Consider the following 21,619-nt stretch of genomic DNA (forward strand, 5'->3'; position numbering starts at 1 on the left):
CCAACATCCCACTCACTCCGCTTAAGAGCATGGCTTAGTGGCGGATGCTTGATGCAGAAAAAGGGGCTTCATGACAGAGGGAAAAGAGATACGAGAGAGTGATATTCACACACACACACACACACACACACACACACACATATATATATATATATATATATATATATATATATATATATATATATATATAGAGAGAGAGAGAGAGGGGGGGAGGGGGGGTGTTCCCGAACTTTAGCCGACGGTTGCGAAGCCAAGATCGAAAGGGAAGTGTAGCGGGGAGGTGGTGCGACCCAGGAGGAAGGAGGGAAAGGAAGGAAGAAGTCGGCGGAGAGCGAAGCGAGGAGGAGGAGGAGTGAAGGTCCCTGAGATACTGAAACCAGCGCGCCGGAAAGGCTCGGACTGCAATCAGTCGTTGTGGCGGCGACTGCTGAGCAGGAGGAACAACCAGTCGGGCGGGCTGAAACCCTTTGGGCGAGACGAACGGAGCACGCGAGGGAGAGATACAGCGGTGCATGAGGAGCGAGTGCTAAGGGGATTCCCCAAAGATTAAAATCGCATCCATTAATCGGACGGCTGTGTCTCATCGTCGCTGCCTGAAATTCGGGAGGGTATCCCAATTCCGAGAAATTTCCTCAATTCTTGGATCTCCGCGTAGTCCGCCCATCCCGCGCTCCTTGAAGATTCTCCTCGCGTCCAAGCCTTCGAGAAAACTTCGGTCTCAGGAGAAAGGGGTAAGATCATCTCCACCTCGGAAGGATATCTGGGCGAGGAAGAATTGGAGGAAATATTAATAGCGCATCCGTGGAGACTTCAACGCTCGTGAGGAAAGGCGACGGTTTTCTCTCCCTCTTAAGGTGAGTCAGTTTTTTGACGAGTGATTTCTTTTAAGAGTAATATTGATCCCACTACAATACCGATAAACTTACGCATACTTCACACTCATATGAGGAGAATGAATGTCAGTCGGATCAGTAAACAGATAGACATGCATGAGAAAAAAGTAATTTTTTTGAGTGATAAGTGATGGAGTGAGAGAGTCCTTGATGAATAAAGTTGATGGTAGAAGGAATACATTCCTGGAATTGCATACATTAGAAATTAATACACTTTTTAATGTTCAACGCTATTTAATCATTGGCCAAGTTAATACCATCATGCTTACGTGTTAACATTGAAACCTGTCTTGTTGTTTCATCATTTTGGGATGCACACACTTTTTTTCATATCTCAGGGGTGAGGGTGATTGAAGGGACTCTCAATGCAAGAGATAATAGGAGTTTAAAGAACATAATACCATGTCTTTATGAAGGAGACAGAGAGGAAAGAAGTATCATGAATAATCATTACGCAATTAATTTCATTTTAGTTGTGTTGCATTTAAGATCTAATTATGTACTTTAATAATGCATTTATTTTTTTCTTTCAACCGGGAATATATAACAATCTCAAATTTTACTTCCTTGAGGCGTATTAGCCCTATGGGAAGATCTCTTACCAAAGTTCGATACTTAAAGCTCAAAAAAATTCAAAAAGAAATTTTAAACATTTTAATGCTACGTCAATTGGGACAGCTAAATTTTTGTCTAAAATTATTCATAGAAGGTATTGATCACATATTTTATGAGAAAAAGTTCTGAGTTCTTCAGCAATATTGTATGCAAATATAATATATTAAAATACCAATAGCAGGAAACAATATTCACATATTTCTGATTAATACTTGACATAAATAATTTACATGCCTCATTTTATTATTTCAATTGCGAATTCATTCGTTAGTTTTTTAATGCGGTAAGCATATAATGTTTTTTGACAGGGGGCCGGGAACTGGCCGGAGGGTTTCAAGTTTGGATTCTGGGTGATGCCTTTGTCTCATATAAATTCCAAGCGATGATATTATAACCACTAAGCCACCTCCTGTCTTAATAAGATTGTTAGTGGCTCAAGTCTTCATAAAATAGTAAAAAATCAGGGATGACAAAAAGAATGAGACTGATATACCATCCATATAAATCATGCATTTAATTCGTCAATAAACTTAGGGAGTCAATTCCATCCTTTGAAACCAACCTAAAGGTCGATTGCTGTGACAGATTTTATTTCCGGCAAAAGAGAAAGGCATGTCACATGCAGATCTCCTTGATAAAATTATGCCTCGGGGTGGAAACAATTGGTCGGAGGCCATGTGAATGCACTCGAGTTACCGAATTCGCTCAATGTTATGAAGGAAATTCGTGCGTTGAGGAACCTTCAAATGTTTATTTTTTGCCCTGACGGTCCATTTTCTTGCACCGAAGCGGGCAGGAACGAAGTTCAAGACGGGCCACATTGAGTACGAGGGTTTTTGTTTCCCAGCCTCTGCTCTTTTCAAAGCAAGCACCGCGATACGCCCCATGACCATGAAAACCCGTCCGAGGTCCCGCCTGTATTCGTGTGCGCGAGATATGCAAATGGCTTCGAAGGCGAAAGCCTTTTTTGTGAAAGGGGTTAAAGTATTTTTTTAATTTAATACAGAAATGGCTGAGGAAAAATATTTTGAAGAAATTAAAATACTATATTATTTGGTGCCCATAAGATTTATTTCTCTCTTACGTGCGAGCTTTCGCAGAATTCCATACGCTTTTGATTATAAATGTAGGGTTCAATAAAGCTTAGCCATCAGTTAGTACAAATATCTGAATTTTTATGATCGAATTTATGAAGCCTACAAGCAACAGAACCTTACCATTGTGAATGCCAGTACTTTTATCTTAAACATTACAGTAGTCTCCCTGAATAGGCGATAGTATATTTATCTTGAAGCCAATGGTTGCAGTTTAAAAATGTGATAATTCGGTAAAACAATACCATTTGCATTTCACCCCAATGGCTGAAGCCCTAACACATCCTACTACAGGCCATTGTGGCGGCTTACTGGGTATGATGTAGGGTGATTGGTGACTTTTCAATATAAGGTACGGTTTTTTAGCATGTAACACATTCAGTTACCTGTTCATATTTAAGTTTCGCAAGTAGGCTGCTATTAGTTGCAAAGCTCTAGCAAAATGCAGTCGCAGTAAGACGCGGTGGAGAACAAATATAAAGGCCCCAGCGCAGTGGGATCAATCAAGGGATTTCAGTCACTGGGGCGACGAATTTTACCCGTATATAATTCAAAGCTACCTAACTCACGTTAATGAAATATTCTTGGAGAATGCTTCCGGTGCATTGCGCAAAACTAATGAGAAATCAGAAAAGTTATCGGAGGCAATTTTACTACTAAAAATGTCTGTCCTAGGGAGCGAAAATGACAAGGCACATATACCCACAAATAATGGTAAAAAATGGGATTGCTAAAATAAGTAATAATCTCGACTAAATATCATTGGTACGGAATAAAGAAGAAAAATTTGTGGTAAAAGTACAATATATACGAGTAGATTCGTATATTCGAGTGGGTTCGTAGATTGAAGAATGAGTCGTTTATGAAAGAATCTTCTGTGGAGGCACAGACACTAGACAGGTGTAAGAGTGGTGTATTACACTGTTTTTGTCATATTCACAAATTTTAGATAAAAAGAAAGTCTAGACAGAAGGACAAAAGTAGTCAAAATAGTTGAGACAAAATGTAGAATGGCAAAAACAATTTTAACTAAGAGGGAGTTGATCACATGAACCATGGTAAGCCCGGATATCTGATGACAAGTTTAGTGAAAACTTTGATATAGAGCGTAGTTTTGCACGTCGACCGAAAAAGATAAACAAGTGGAGTTGGAGACGAGAGGAGTGGAGTGGAGTAAACTTGGAGATGTTCTCGATGGTATGGGAGATACGAGTCCCAATGAAATATGAGACTCACAATACAAGGATCACTAGGAGACGCGGAACAGAAGATCACATATGAAACAATGATTGAACGTGACGTAGGTCATATAGAAGAGATAGTAAAAGAGAGTGCCTCCGAAGTAATTTGACGAGATATTTATTTTACTTTACCAACTCAAAAAGAGTACGACGTAGAGTATGCGTACCATTGAAATTCCAATCCTCACACAAGAGAATGAACGTGTCCGGAATTCCAATCGGATGCTCCATAGGAAAAATTTCAAATGCAAAAAAATTACGTAATTTTACTAAGCTCCAAAACAGTAAGCACAATTTATTTTTATTCTTTCGAGAAAGGTAATTATCAAACACAAATGGGATGAAAATGCGAGAAACAACGCACTCATTTTTTGCCGAGAAACTTCCGCATTCCAACTCTAGTCGGACCGGCGAAGTTTCCAGCCAAATTGAGTATGGATTATGAATGACAATAGTTACGAGTGCTCTGCTGAATTGTTTACACTAAGAGTAGGAACTGAATTCTGTTATTTGGTGCAATGCAATCAGTTTTCAAAGCACTTAACGTTCGCTCCACGTCCAAGTCAAGGCTATTGATTCTTTGCATAAAATTACATATTAATCAAAAGAATAACTAATCACAAAGAGGAAGGCGCAAAGTTTACTAATGTCAATACAAATATTGTTTCCATCATATTTTAAAACGTACTGCTAAGCAGGCGTGACATTTGCAACCATAATTAAAGTTTTGCAATCAGAGCATTAGTTTTCCTATTCGCTTCCAATTTCCCAATTTCTTCATGTGAATTATTTACAATCACCACGGATACCAAAATGTTTCTCGGGACTGGGAATAGAGAGTAATATGTGATAAAGCTTAAAATATGCGGAAACTCATTACCAGGACAATTCATGGATTGATGCACAGTGCAGAGCATAGGATCCGAATAGTGGCAACTTGACTGAAAAGCATTTTTAATCCTTAAAATGACGTCGTGTGGCCCAAGAATAGCTACTTTTTCCAGTGGCCAAAAGGGACCCCCAAAAGATACACTCTCGGTGGCAATGGAACCGTGGAGTTGATGTTGTGAAAAAATGTGTGCGTCTACAGAGGACGTTTCATGAGAAATCACAGAAGTTTCAACTTTAATGTGCCAGTGGTCTGCCGAAAAAAAATTAAGAAATATTCTGAGTGAACATACCTCACATTTTCTTGCACCAAATATCTTTCATTACTGGAAACTCATAAACTGAACATATCTCACAGTTTCTTGCAACTGACGTCAACCATTACTTGGAACTCATAATTTCTACAGCATTATAATTGCGCTTCTTAAAGAGGAAATATACTTTAGATAAGGCAGCATAAACCCCTTCATTTCATGGATATCTGGATGGTGCGGTAGCTAACGTGCTGGCTTCTCATTCAGAGGGCCCGGGTTCGAATCACGGAGGTAGATATTCGTATTTTTAGTGGTAGATATTTGTATTTTTAGTGGTATCCCGAACCCAATGGAAGAGCTTTGTGTACTTTGAGTGAGCAGTCCATCGGATGGGACGTTAAGCAGCCTTTCGTGACGAGTAGGCTAATGCCGACACCACCCTTCATCCTTTCCTGTGCATCCCTAATTTCGCGGATGCCCTCAGCTGTCGGTCGTCCCCCCTTATACTACTACCCCTTTCGTTTCATATAAAATGCTGCTCGCTTAAATAATGCGGTAAACTAACTAGAATACTAAAAAGTCTGTTAAAACAGTTACGGCACTTGCTAAATACGTGCCAGATAATCCTGGCGGTTGACCTTGCTCTTAATCTGACGAGTAAGCTCCCATTTTTTGTTTTTTAATATGCATGTCTATTAGTTGCCGTGCGACAGTTGTCGTTGTGGGCTGGATTTTCGGTTTCCATCTTTTCTATCCGAATGAAACACAACCCAACATTTTGCTCTATAACAAGTCCCTTTTCATCTCCGCATATTTTATTTCTTCCTTCATTGCATCCAGTAACCCAATCCTATATCTGCTCCTTCCTTGTTTTCGTAACATTCTCCCCTCTAAACAAGTCTCCAAGAGCCACCTGAATAAAGGGAAGAAAGAAAATAATTGTATGGTCCTCGGAAGAAGGAACAAAAAAATATGATTCGCCACAAAAAAATTAAAGAGGACTCGGTCCGTTTACGTCCTCTGTTCATTTTCATTTCCTATCGGAATTTGTCTCCCGCTTCCTCTCTTTGTCTTCTTCTCGGGCTAGGCCGCTGCTGCGCTGATCCACTCAATTATTTTCGCGGGCTAATTCTTCCGCTACATGCATCGTTTCCAATTATTAGAGTGAGTAATTCAGGTATGTCGATGAGCTATCCAAATACGTCTACTGTAGTTCCCCAAAATTCCCTCGGATTTTACGCACAGAGAGAACCAGCATTTTAGAATTAAACCATCCGATGAAAACCCGAGAAGGTCCGAAAGTCTTCCCTCCCAATTAAAATTTCCGCTCTGGTATCGTGACAATAGCAATAGCAAAGCCTATTTCCAATAGGACGGGCGACCTTAGACATCGCGACAGCGGATGAAATAACGCATTCCTTTGGTGGATAGATGATATGAGAAAGTACTGAACTTTGATATTTGTTTGTCAGGTGATTGCGAAACAGATCTACCTATCTGTTTACGGGGAAAGATTTTCGCGCTGACGCATGGTTGACTCCTGCGGGTCTCATACAAAAATCTAAACTGGACTTTAACGGAGTTTCACCTTGTATACAGTATTTGTGTTTGTTCACTCTGACAAAAGCGCACTCCCTCGCACCGTTACGTCGCCCGCCGAACGACGTATGAAAACACAAACCATTCGCAAAGAGATAAGAATTCCTCCGTTCACAAAAGAAAGGCTAGGTATTTCCTCTTCCTCCTAAGGCAAAATATCGCGAGGACAGTGTGTTTTGCTTCCAGCTGCTTGTCACAAGCATAGGCATATTAACCGTTAGACACGAAAGACTAGAACTTGGAAATACACCAAATATACCCTGAAGACGATGGCCGAGTCAGCCTTCAAAACGTCGGTGTACTGTAACCTGACCCGGTGGGAAACCCGAGAGAACTTCTTGAACATAATTAATTTGTTTAAGAAACATGATAAACATTAAATTCTACAACGAGAATGAAAATATACAATTAAATCACATAGTAGTGATTGAACCTTAAGTCATCCTCATTTAATGTATCACTGATACGTCAAATGTTACGTAGGTAGTCTCAGGTCACTAACACCTAAACATTACTAGACGATAGTTCTTAGATTTAATGTATAAACTTAGTGTAAAAAAACACGGTTCTTAAATACCTATACCCGTCGTTTGAACTAAACAATTTTCATCAGCCCCTTTGCATATACTTATGTAATGTGGATGGGAAACTCCTGCAGTGGAATCATCCACCGTCACTGCAGCGGAGTCTTGTACGGTACCCTGAGTAGGCATAGATGTAAAAAAGAGTAGCCAACAATTCTTCAAGGACATGAAATATGGGTCTATTGCATATCTTTGAGGCACTTCAACCTCCCTATGTGTCACGGCATGAATTGATACCATGCCAAATGATGTTTTCCACAGAAATAATAGCAAATAAACCGTGAAAAGGTTGTTTGATAGTGATTACAATTGAAATAGCGATAATGCAATTAAAATTTCTAGTTGGAACAATTTTTGTCGATTTTCAGTAAGTTACACTAAATGACGTTAAGAATAAGGAATGTCAATCTTATTTTTCTTTCTATTAATCGCATTTTGTCACAAACATGAAACATCTTTCTCTACATATACATGCACCGAGGAAATATATTGCGTACTGAGATTTTCGCAGTTTTTCCCATGATTTATTATGGATAAAATAAAGTCGATGGAGCTGAAATCTTAACTTATTGAAAATTTCGAGTTTTAAGACCGGCTTCATTTCGATTCTAAAAACCTGCGACATATTCACCACTGCATAACGTCTAGAATTGGCTCAGAATTTTCGTCAGTCAGAAAGAGTTTTCAGTTTTGCGTGATAAAGTGAAGTAATGGATGCCCAATGAACCCACCTGGCCCAACGTTGAGATTTCTCAGGCGTGGGAGTGAATTTTTTTCAATTTTTGAATCTCCCGAGTCATCTTGGCCAAATGTTGACGGCCGGAGTGGTGGGACGCAGCATGTCACACACGGGAGACTTCAATGACTGAGAGACGCCACGCTTCCGCAGTTGGCACCCATTCGACCTCACGGCTACTCTTGTTTTCCCACCGCCCCAGAAACCGGTTCCCTCCAGCCCGGCACTTGACGGAAAGGCGCGCAGGGATAAGAGCTCGCGCGAAATTGCAATACGTATCCGCTAGCCAGACGACCTTGACCCACGAAAGGGAGCGTACTTAATTGTAGACGGAGGGGTGGGAGGGGCAAACTGGCCATTCGTAAATACTTGAATGGGAGCTGTGCCCTTCGTGCCACTGAGGAGGTGTAGAATCAATTCTTTTTTACAGGTAATCGGCTTGGATTCCATTCTTTGGAAAGGGCAGCTGGCATTACTACTGGACTGTCAAATGGCGAAGAAGGGGGCTTAAGTGTTGCGGGCGGTCAATGATAAATCTAAACTGAATCCATGAAGATATAAACCATAGACAAATAAACCTGAAGGTCGGTTTGGTAAGTGGTGGTAAAGTTCACCCAGTACTAAGCCCGACGGCGTGTGAAATTAACACACCAGGGTAGGGGGGCTAGTTCCTTTCCCTGTGCCGGTTATGGCTTTCCAGGAAGAGCTGGTGCCCAAAAAATCTTAAAGCTTGTGTTTAGCTGCAGGTTCCCAGAGAGGCTTGCCCGGAAATTGAACCTGAGCCCTCCGGTCACCAGTCCAAAGCTAGTTGAACTACTGCGACCTAACAATGACGCCGATTTCACTTATAGCGGTTAGTCGTTAAGGAAAATACTACTATCCGAGAAGCAATTCTCCCTCCCTCTTGGATCCTCTCTCAGGTTCTGCAATTATTTAACGCTACAACAATAGGCACTCCGAATAATGTTTTCTTATGAGCTAACCTCGAAACAAGCCTTATAACATTTTCAATGTACACATTTTAAAGGTAACGAGCGGGGGAGGGAATTTCCTTCCCGCTCGTGCGAGCTGAATATGAAAAAACGAGCGGAAATCTATGTTAACCTACAGTATGTCTATTTTTCTTTTGCGGTTTCAAATATCAAGGTCTGACGTTTCGCGAACTTGATAAAATGCAATAAATTTAAAAAAAATTCTTTCAAGATTAAACTTCACTGTTTGCATTACCTACGGATCGTTAACCGCAGTTTGCTCGAAACTGCGAAAAATTTGAGCAGGATATTTCAGTATGAAGTAGATTTCACCACTTGGATTTCAAGGTTAGGTTGTTCACAAGAAAGAACCGGGATTTTTGAAACAGAGAGACTTCGATTGGCAGTCGTACCTTCCATCTACAAGGAGCTAATAGGGATACATAAGGTATGGCACAACTGAATGAAATCTAATATATTACAGGAGAGACATATTAATTGCGAAGGAAATCATCGCCTCTCCCTTAGGGTAAATCTCCCGCTCCCCAAGCCCTTGGTGGATGAGGGATATGGAAAGGCTGGGAGAGTTGTAATTGGCTTCCTTAATACTTTACCAGCAGCAATTCCGATTTTTCATCAAGAACAATCTCATCAGAGCACAAATTACAATTTTTTAATAACTCCTGAGTGAGTTACATAACACACCTTGAAGCTTAAGGAAGTAGTTCAAGCAGAAAGAATAACATGAGTTAATTTCACGAGGAGCTTTTAGAAGCCAATTTAATAGACCACTAAAAACACCGTTATATAGAACTTCAAAATGGGTGTACATAAGTGTTATAACTTACTTTAAGTCGTTAAAATTTTCCAAGAACGTAAATAAAAAGAAATTGCATATGATTCATAGCTTCGTAAAAAGGACTCAAAAGACATACTAAACGGGTAAATATGGAAAGATGCCATTTAAATATTATGCACGTACAATTCATTTCGAAAACTCATCTCTCTCAAACTCAAGGTGCAAAGTATATCTTGCTCTTGGCAATAAGAATTACTATTGTAATTATTTACGTGCACTAGGCGGCGTATGAACATTATTACTTTAAAAACAAACCTTGGAGTAACTAAAAATTAATATGACATTTCTTAAACGGCCGAAAGAGAGGGGAATAAATAAAGTAAATAATTTTCCAAATTAGCATAATACTGACATTTTTCATCGGTCAAATTTTATCCTGGTGTGCAGAAACGATTACGGGGAAAGCTTACCTGATCACAGCTGGTCATAATTCCCGAAATTCTTTGTTTGCCCAATGTTATGCACCCAAAGCCTACATTTATATTTATTTCTGTTCAATTCTCTTCCTCAATTTTCTTCACCGTCGATTTCATGAGACCCATTCCATCTCCTTTTCATTGTTTTAATTAGACTTTTTTCTTCTCCTACCCTTTGCAGTCGCCACTCGTTAGTCATTCCATCCGCCAATTTCATCTTTTCATCGATCTCACGCAGCATTCCATTCCCATGTTTCCCAATAGTACCCTTTTCTGCTGATTTTACTGTTCATCACTCACACTATTAAAAGGCATACTCCAACTATATATTTTAAACCGATTACTTAATTATTTCAAGGGTTGTATTGCACGCGCTCAGTACACTTTCGTGGAAAGACTCCTTTCACTAGGTAAATCCAAAAATATCTACGCGCGTAACAGTACATGTGATGTCATTTTGCCATTATTTTGTATTCGAATTCTAGTCAAGCAGAATGATCCAGATCGCATGGGGTTAATCTATACAACGGTAGTGATTCTTGACGTTGACGGAGGTTATCTTGTAGTTGAAGGTTTTAATGGCTCAAAATTCTTTGATGACTAATGCCCATGATTTGTCCTGCTCTTAGGCATTGCCCCTTCCCATCAAAACGGTCTAATATTAGGAAGGCTACAACCGAGTTGTAACTAAAATGTGGATGTTTCAAATAACATTTCATTGAATTTCCTACCCCAATAAGTGAAAGTCATACTTAAATAAATTATGGAAATGTATTATGGTACAATAATTAACAATCGTTTGTATTGTTATATAATTGTTATTATATGAAAATGCATAAATAATGGCATTAGTGGAACAAGAAGATGGATCAATGAAATCTACATCACTACTGAGATTTAGTGTTGCTGCTTTTCCGCGAATGCTGTCCTCCGCCGGGACACCGAAGGGCATTCACAGTGAATAATGCTTTAAAGTGTTTTATTTCCCCTTCGAGTGCATGAACTGGGATGGAAATCATTGAAGCAGTAGCCCTGAAGGTAGGTAGGTGTCAGTGAATGTTTGCCTTTGCAAGTAGCAACCTCAAAAAGGACTTCTAATCACGTTATATTCTAGTAGTCGCTATTTCCCGACATTTGATATTGCTTTGATACTCTATATCACCAGAAGGCCTTCCCGCACACAGGGGTTCCGCAGTCAGGGCCTCTTACATTTGATGACGAACCAACACCATCAGTAGCCTGGTGTTTGAAACTACAAAATTTTTAGGAATGATTTCAACTGCTTACAAAACGTTATTTTAATGTACTAATTTTACACCATCATTCACAAAATTATCAAAATAACCAGTCCTAATGTCTGATAAAAAGTTGAATGCTAGGACGAGTCTTCTAGCTATTTCTAGAGTAATATGTACATTTTCATACAATCAAATCCTAATTTAAATTTAATGCAAAAATAGATTATTATTGGTAAAATCACGGTTTTTTTCACAGGAAAAAAAATATTATTTTGAAATAAATTTTATAATGACTAGGCATGGGCACAATTATTTTCTATTAAAAGGCCTTATCTTACGTAAATATTATAACGGTTTATATAAGTAGTATACGGGCACAAACTACTTGTGACGCATTTAAACCGAAACCAGGAAATTAATTTTCAGAGCTAGAGGGATACAGTGTTTATTCATTCCAAATGATAGTGATTTAAAAAATTCATAGTACGGTAAGTTATCCCATTAAAAAAGGAGAAAGTGGATACAAATATTTAAAAGCAATAATAAACACTGAATGAGTATATAAAATATTAATTAAATTATTTTTGAGGGTTATAAAGCACCTTTATACAATCACCTGTAAGCGAGAGAACCCCCAATCAAAGATGTATTCCATGCTAGGGAAATGATAGGCACGAGAGTGACATCCCAGCCCCCGAGGAGTTTTAGAGATGCAAGCAAATAAAACTAATTTTTTTTTAATTACGAAAACCCAAATAAGTTAAAAATACGAGTGCAATACCTCACTAATCAAAATAGGTTGAGCCGTTATGATATTACGATGAAATAAAGAAAATCACATACATACACCTACTCATACATATACTCGTACATAAAAATTCAAAGCATTACACTCCTCTGAGAGAGTTCGTGTTGCAAAAAGACCGCAAAAACGACCAGGCAATGTTTGTGCATTATTCAATATAATTTATATCATCTGATAAAGTTGATTTCATTGAAATTCTCTGACAAAGGGAGTAGGAGTGACCTAAATGATGGCTGGACAAAGAACATCCGGCAGCCATTATGTGCTGCTTTTCAACTGAAAAAGCAATAGAAACGGCAATAATTTGCCTTATTCGACAAGGATAATCAAAATTTATTAATTAGTGGACGTTTCATATACTTTTTCTTATAAAATAAAAAAACAAAAAAAACTTCAAAAATTAAATCAGGAATGCATGACGCATTGTGGGAATTCTTTGACGAAAGCACAACGCATGGACGGTAAAGAAGGAACAGGAATTGAGGATATTAACCCCCATGAAAAATATGCTGAAGAAGGATAGGTTAAAGGCAATTGCCGACAGAAAATAAAAGAAAACCACAGTCAAGCGATTAAACCATAGCAATGATTTTGTAAAAATATGACAGAAACATAATATGTAAATGAGCTAGAAAAAGAAGAAATTTAAACAACCGAATTAAAATTTTATGAATTAAAAAGCAATGTCACTGGTGAAAAAATAGACACTGTAATTAAGTTAATGGAAGTGAATGATTATTTTTATCTGAAGAAGAGGGAGCTTCCAGTACAAATTTGAATGTACAAACCTATTTCAATGATACATGTATTTGGGTCAAGCTTTGTGGGATCATCAAAACAGGAAAAACAGTAGAGACAGCTGAAGGCAAATTTTTAAGCATTAAAGTTTTTATAGGAGCATTATAATTACCATTATTCTACTGGGATAGAGTAAATTTTTGCTTTATTATGGCACTGCACACTACAGTACTCGTAAGCCCTAATAACAGGACACTAAATATTATTAAAACACATATTACATATTAAAGTAACTATTTACTTAGAATACTTTCTATCTTCCTTAACTCCATTCATAAATGCCAATTATTTTCCTCCCTCTAGTGCAAATCTCCTCGTATTGTCAACAAACATTCTTCCCTTCATTCCATTACTCATCATATCTCCTACCACCTTCTGCCCTGCCTTATTTGATTTTATCCCAATAACCTTCTCCCTCTCCTTACTTTGCCTATAACCTCGTTTGTTTTAAAGAAGAAATAAATATCAAATGGAAGACAACGATATTCAAAATACTGAGGAGACTAGCATGTTGGATAACTTCCAACCACATCACCAACTGAAGTAAACCATTAAGGCAAGCAACCATCAAGCGAATAATGAATTCAAAGAAACTACCACTACTCAAGATATTGGGAATATTTAACAGAGGCGATTTTAAAGACAGTTTTAATTAATGAATACGATACTGGTTCTTTTTAAACTAAATTTTCAAATATATTAAACATATTCGTTTACGGAGAAATAATGCGTCTTCTAGAGTTGCCTTTGGAGATAATGTAATACTTTAACTCCAATTCTTTCGAATTCATTGTCATGAAGAAAAAAATGGTGCAAAAAATGGTCCAAGCTTTTGGTATTTGCTAATGGGTTTTTAAGCTTGAATTTCAACCTATATGATGATTCTGAGTCGGAACGTGGTATTAAAATGGGAAGAGCGTTGATATACTGACCGGAGAGCACGGGTTCGATACGCAGGATATCCTCGATATAAACTCACCTTCACACAAGGTGTGTGATGTTGCGGGCACTAAATCTACAGGGGAATCTTAGGCGGCACAGGGAAAGGATCTGCACTCCCCCAACCACCCTGATGTGTGAATTCCACACGCCGTTGGGTTTAATACTAGGTGAACATCATCTATCTAATAACCCTTCGGTTTGATATCTATGATAGACGGATGGTACTGAATTTTTGTAATTAAATAATTAAACGCACATATTTCCTCATCCTAACCTGTACCATACCTATATTCATAAGATAAAATGTGGCAACTGGCTTTAGCGAGTTAAGAAAAGTAATATTGCCCTTTTCCCAAGCGCGTTAATTGCTCCTTAGCAACAGTGAGACAAGTTCCACAATTAGCCATTAACATGCTTATAGTTAATTGATTGTTTTTCTGCAGTTAAATGTCTATACTTGATCTGTTAATTCTAGCCACATTACTTTAAACTAGGTTATCCATAGATTTATTTCGAGTTGATACGTTTAAAACCAATGAAAATTGTAGTTGCATCCCTTGGATATAACGTATACTAACCCGGACTCCTTTAACGCAGTAATGGGAGAGTTAAGAATGCATTAACATTGCGGAGGAGGGATGACAGTTAATGAGAAAAGAACAGCGAGAAGAGATGCAGTATACACTACACCATACATGCAACTACACTAAACTATACATGCAACATCATTAACAGCACCTGTCAATCTGTAGATGCACAGGTCCTGTTCATGATGTTGCGTGACAATTAATAGCACACCGGCAGGAGAAATGATTTGCATGGGATAGAAAAAGCTTAATGCTGTGTTTGTGACCAATCACCTTGCCGAAAATGACCTAGTTCCAAAATTATATGATAACTAACCGCTGCTTTGGAAACATCTCGTCACATCAGACCTAACTATGTACTTTTTAGTGACGTAACGCCTGGTCACTCATGCCATTGGATATGTAGCCACATTTTTACGGATTTTTACACGAAAGAACAAAATGTTTCACGACCTTTTGACAGATCTTTAAGTTAATTTGGACTTGAACGACTAATATTAATGGAGAGAAAGAGTAGAAATTATCTCGCCCTATATTTTAACTCTGTCCTTCAACGAATTATTGAGCGAACTCTAAATTTTTCAGGGACACTACCTAAGTTTGGCGAGAGATTTTACTGAGTGTGTCATGGCCACCAGAAGCCGCCCTCAAAATTGTGTTGAAAACCTTTATAATTTATTTGATTATATAGGGAATTAAAAATATTATGAAAATATATGCTTTAATTAATTTGATGAGCTGGCTATAAGCGACACCTTTATATTTATTTATCCCTTTTATATATTCCTCTCATAACATGCTGCGAAATAATTCATACTTGCCCTTTCGATCAATCACAACAACACAGGAAGAATTTCAGCAAAGACGATAACTTAAGGGCAATAAAGTGTATTTCGGATTGTTAGATATTTAGCAGGGTTGGATATTTCTGGTTAGGTCGAATGAGTTAATCCGAGGTTCCAGAATGTGAAATATGTAATAACATTCGGAGTTCAACCAGTACCAGTACCTATAATGTGTACTTCTTATCATCAAGATAGATAATATACTACTACTATAAGTTTTATCACCCTCTCTCTATATATACATATATATATATATATATATATATATATATATATATATATATATATATATATATATATATATACATATAGTATATTAATATATATATATATACATATATATATACACACACACACATATATTCCTTCCCTAAACGTATTCTTTCGCGTGCATATAAATAAGGAAAAGGTATAGGAACGCAGATAAAAGACAAACATTGGAGAGGTGGGGAGGGCGGAATCGAACAGATTTTTAGTGCAAAAAGATTTTCTTGAGCGGGACATGAACCACGGATCTTTCAACTTGCCAATGCTCTAATTACTTCAGCCATCGCGGAAACGTAGTTTACACTGAAAATTGCGGGGGGGGGGTGGTATTATACCCCTCCGCAAGTGCCCCTAGTCTTCGGTGAGGAGATGGCTTTAGGGAGCTGCCTCACACACCAAAGGAAAAATGGACAGAAGAGGAAAGGATAGTGTGTAAAGCAATCATACAACGTCATACAGGATAGGGAACAGTGCGTTTCGAGGCACGCATAGCCAGATGAAGCAGACGAGCCACATTGGCCAAGTACATATTCGAACAGGAAAACCCGCCATATGGCGAACATATACTCATTCACATGGAAAAAGATATAAGGAAAAGCGATAGGAACACATAAAAGACGAACACAAGAGAGGTGGAATAGGCAGAATCAAGTAGATCACATGTGAAAAAATATTTCCTTAACCGGAGCTTTCAGCTTTTAAAACCGAAAGCTTAAACTTTTTGGAATGTGAGAGTCCTTCTACGTGATTTAATTTATGCTTGTGTGTTCTATTGTGCCGTCGAAATAAAAAAACAAAGGGCTGAACAAGTTTACGATTGAAATGCAAGTACTTATAACTATATTTTTCCCAGGTGTCTGCAATCAATTAAATTCTTCATCATTCCATTGCCTCTCGGCATTTAAAGAGAAATAATACTATTCAATATATTCAAATTCCATTGAGGTTCCATGAGAAATACGGTTGGAATATCTTGAAATAATGATGTTAGAGAGGAAATTGTTTTTTCTCAAGAGGAAACTCCTATTTTAATTCTCTTCATCGCCAAATATCTGGTCCTTTCAATTTCAAGTCAAATGGGCCATCCCGGGGTTATAAAAAGAAACAGCTCAATGTTCTACTCTTATTTTAAAAGTTGTCGACTCATAAAATATTCTCTCACAAAAGATGCTTACTCACTAGTATTTTTGCCAGATTACAAGGTCACTCAACCTGAAGTTGTGAAGAAGGAAGATTGTGGGCTCTTGACCATGAAACTATAATTTCATGGGCAAGCGTGACCGTAAAAGTGTGAACGTCATGGTTTGGTGCTTCTCTCAAATGGCATAAGGCACTAAGCTACAATAGAATATGTTTAGGACTTGAAAATATTCTATCTTCATATTTTCTAGGTTATTATATAATCATTCTGTCATATCTACATCTAGGGGCAAATTGAGTATCGTTGCTTTTCCGGAGATACTAAAAAAGAGTCAAAATTACTATTGAATACTTTGTTGTCCATTTAATCTCATTCAAAGTCATGTATCGTATGTGGTGATCCTATCATTAGGGGATAAACTATATGGTAAATTTGAGCAATTAGATAGCTGTGATCTAAAATGACGTGGTACGCGGTCTAAAAATACGGCTTACTAAGTCGTATTTTTTAAGCTCCTAAAAGAAACCACCCCCACCCACGTAACTTTTTTACAATAATTACATCTATATGATGCCAAATAAATTAACAGTTTCCATTTTGATTGAATATATTTTTTTCATTTCGGTCATTCACATGCTACTGCAGAAAATATTACCAAAAAGAATTGTATTACATTACGTCCTTTAAATCAATATTAATATTCACTGTATCTCGAAGTGTAATCACATAACTACTTTATGTAATTTAAGCAATAATATCTAGGTTCACTCAAGGTTATTTTCTAACCATACAGTATACATACATCCCAAGACATCCTGAAGGCAAAATGTTGTGAGTTAAAATCCAACCTCGTGTCTGTTTTTTCTAATACTTACGTATATGCGTAGGTAAGATGATACGATATAAGCTTAGCCTTGGCGGCACCGAAACAAAAATAAACGACTATTATATCTAACATAAAATATCATCGTATCCGGGATAACCCATCACGCGAGGCCGACGCTAAATATTTCCGTGATCGATCAGAAAAGGAATTGGCGCACTGAAGAAGCGACCCTGTAAACAAGTCGACTTCCACCGTACTCTCGCAACAGAGAGAAAAATGGCACCTTCCCCGCGAATAAAGGTCGCCGACCTTTATAATAGGATCCCGGCGTGACTAGAATGTCCATTGGAAGTCGATCGACGGCAAGACAAGAGGTGACGTATGCGGAAAGAGTGGAGTGCAGCGCGGAGTACACACGGCCGTCGCCTCGGGGAAGGTGTTGCACCGCCAGAGTGCTCTTTTCTCGCACTTCCTACTGTAAACACACTCTCCCGCTAATGGGAAGCTAGAAGGGGGAGAAGGTAAGATGTGGGTTCGATTGGTGTGCTCGAACGTCCTTGACCTAGAGGGAGTGAAAAAATAAGCGCACGCCGCATGCAGACGTGAGGAATTATTGACTTATCTGAACGTAAGGATTTAAGGAAGCCACACTTCTAGTGGATTAAGACGCCGTCTGTTGGATGGGATTATGAATTGTAGACTCTTCGACACCTTTCGCTAAAAGTAGGCTAATGCTTACACCGACTCTTTCCACCCTTCTCCCGCCATTCAATAAACGTCCGACCCCTCCCTCGTTGTCCACCAATGGCGCAAATAATCTCAGCTCCCCTAACAACTACTGCCACTACTCAAAGAAGAATCAATGATGAGACCAATGAAATTACCGTTTATTTGGATAAGAATCTGACTCTAATATCATGCGTAATTGTACTGGGCGTAATTATGCTCTTATGAAGTCCCTCAGTTATTCTTGTCCTTTGATACATCTACTTAACTCGCTCACAATTAGGTACTAAAAAAGTAACTGAATCACAGTCAGTTAGCTTAAAAGTAACAGTCCCTTATCTTTAGATTATGGGGAAGGCTCTCAAATTTCATAAATTAACAATCTGAAAGCAACGAAATATGTAATCTTCCATGAAGCGTATACATTTTCACTGGTCGTTTTTACATGCATCGAATACCTAATAATTAGGTTCACTTCCACACTCGTCGTTCTAATATACGTAATCGTACTTAGAAGCAGGCGTAAGGAGAACCGACGTTGTTTGCTTTCCACTATTCAATCTTCTATTTCTTTTCTATACGACAATAAAAATGAGAAAATGAAAATTGTATAAATATTTCACAAAAAATTGCCTAATACTCGTATGTACGTGATTAGTCTACAGGTGGGAAACGTCTAGTATTTGTCGACGAAGGTATTCTGCTAGGTTTTTTTTATCACACAGGTTGATTTAACTAACAAAGGTTCCGTCACATTACACAGAGTTATGCTTGAGAACAAACATTCACGACCTTCGCCTCCAAGGTTCGACAGGGTGGCCAGGAGGCGAAACCTTTGTCCGCCAAGTTAATCAGTGTTATCAGAATTTAAAAAAAAAGTATCTACTTCTCCAACGATCATTCCCAGCAGTAATAAAGATTCCAAAGGAAGTTAGTTTGATGGAAATGAATCACTAGATTCAGATCGTACGTTAGAAGAGCCTTTGTGTCGGGAAGCCATTAAGTAGAAATGGCGAATGAAATGCGCAGATATGAGCGCAGAACTATTTCAACGTAATAATCCTTGGCAATGAATCAAGCATTCTTAAGTAGAACCTTCGACATCTACATTGAGTGGATTCCAGTGAAAACTTAAGGAAAATTTAAGGATTCTTTGTTTTAAGAGCGGCCGAAATGTGTCATCAAATAATTAACGGGTTTTCTTTCGACACGAAGAGGAATCTTTATGCTCCGATATCAAATCAGCCAAAATTAGATTGGACAATCGACGTCTTTCAATTATCTTCCTTCCCTAAAACTACACGCGATATAAGCGAAACAATAGTTAAACACTCCAATATTAGTGGGGTATTATTAACAGAGGATGACCTGGTCTTAATTTTTACATCTTGCGTTCATTAAAATATTAAATTTACCTTTAGTTAGCGAAAGTGGAGGCCACAAACATATGATGTAGGAGAAGAAACTCCGATGGAAATTATCTCCTAATTGATAATGACTACGCAACGAAATGTTACCGTTTATATAACAAATTATAGTTGTTACAAAACAACTTCGTACGCTTGAAAGGCAAATAAATCGTTAAAAGTTAATGCTTACATTTATTTTAACGCTGTGTGAAAACAAAGAGGAAAAATGCACCAGAGGAGTTGCCAAAAGCAATCGTGAAAACTAAAGAAATATGTAATAAAGTGATTGCGTAGCATGCAGCATGAATAACAATATAAAGAAAGCCAAATGGCCACTGCAATGATGGCATTGGGAGAACATTATTGCAAAGTGCGAAACTGAATTCACAAGGAGACTGTAGAAAATGGGTGGTGACCTAACACCACCCTCCACACGCCTTTGCGGTAGCTTGTAGGATATAATGTACATGTAGATTAACAATGATCATACGAGTATAGAATGGAAACTATAAAGAATGGAGTCAAAGAAGGGTATGGCTATTTAGGAGGGCCAAGGATGAATTTAGGGAAGCCGCTAATGGAATATCTCATGGAAGAATTAAGAGGTTCTCAGAGAACATGATTACGCTGGTTCTAATAGACCTGTTGCAAACCAATATTCCGATTGGTAGAGCTTGACGATGGCTACTTACCTTGCATATTCTTATAAAGCCACACTTAATATACCTTAATGAATAGGTATAAAATTTCAATTGGGAAGAGCGTTAAAGAAGAACTATTTTGAAACGGAAAAAACAGACAGTAAGGACTTGAAAATGGAAGCATTAATTTCTAAAGAATGATGCTTCAGAGTTTTTGAAAATAGTTGAGCGAGTTGCGAAATAACTTCAAAGGGAATGAAATTTTCTTCCCAAATACTACTGCAGTACATCATTCGTCATTAGTCGGATAATTACTTAAACACTTCTTCAAAAGAATCTACATCGTCTGTAGGAAGCTGCGTCTGAGCTAAAGTAGCTGTCCATTACACTATCCAAATATACCCCACTATTTTGTGGCATTTAAGAGCATATCGGAGGACCTTATTTTGGCAAAAAATTCTTGCGTGAATGATGAGCCTTCGATTGAATTATTTTACCCGTCACAATGACTGTAGTGATTTTCTAGTAGTTTAAAAGCAATAATTATTTTTAATCTACCGCAAACGACTACAGACGAATAAAACATTCAATGCATCACATTTTTGCCCGATTCGGGAGTGGCAAATTTGAATATAGAACTGATAAAACTTTCTAAGCTGCAGATGAACATTATTTTGAATGAATAGCTGATCGTAGCACTTTTCCACTGGATAAATGCTTTTTATTTTACGACCGGGTTTCAATGTATTCTATCATCTGATACTGAAAAAAATCATTCGATGTATTACATCATCATCAGGTTCCTGATGATGATGTAATGCATCAAAATCCGGTCGTAAAATAAAAAAATATTATCAAATTGAAAAGTGCTACGATCAGTTATTCATTATGTTCGACTTACACCACATCACGCCTGAAGCTACTCAAGTTGAACATTATTTTCTTTCTCGTTTTCATAAAAATAGATCTACACTTTTATAGCCATTAATTAGGATCTACAGATATTTTTGGCTCATTGGTTAATACTGACGCTGACAGTGGCTATATTAGATGAAGGATACCTTCCGTGAACTTTTTCGGGGAATTTAACTGTGTATTATCCTCGTACGCCGAAAAATATACATGGGTCATTCAACGCAATTATGGTCTCAAGTTGACCTCATGGATTTGGATGGATATCTTAGAACTTGTTGCATATTTATTGCAACGTGCATATTTGAAACAAAATTAACTTGGAACTTTTT

The 21,619-nt window shown here is 37.9% G+C and overlaps 1 protein-coding gene across 1 annotated transcript in view; it reads left to right on the plus strand.

Moving 5' to 3' along the window:
- Positions 1–432: 432 nt before the first annotated feature.
- The window catches only part of LOC139701016 (phospholipase B1, membrane-associated-like), a 61,016-nt gene continuing 39,829 nt past the window's right edge, over positions 433–21,619 (plus strand). The window contains exon 1 of the mRNA XM_071599576.1: positions 433–854. The gene's annotated coding sequence lies outside the window, so the exon portion shown is untranslated. The remainder of the gene's footprint in view (positions 855–21,619) is intronic.

This window comes from Hetaerina americana, unplaced genomic scaffold (genome assembly GCF_022747635.1).
Source record: "Hetaerina americana unplaced genomic scaffold, ioHetAmer1.1.p SCAF_11, whole genome shotgun sequence".
Classification (NCBI taxonomy): domain Eukaryota; kingdom Metazoa; phylum Arthropoda; class Insecta; order Odonata; family Calopterygidae; genus Hetaerina; species Hetaerina americana.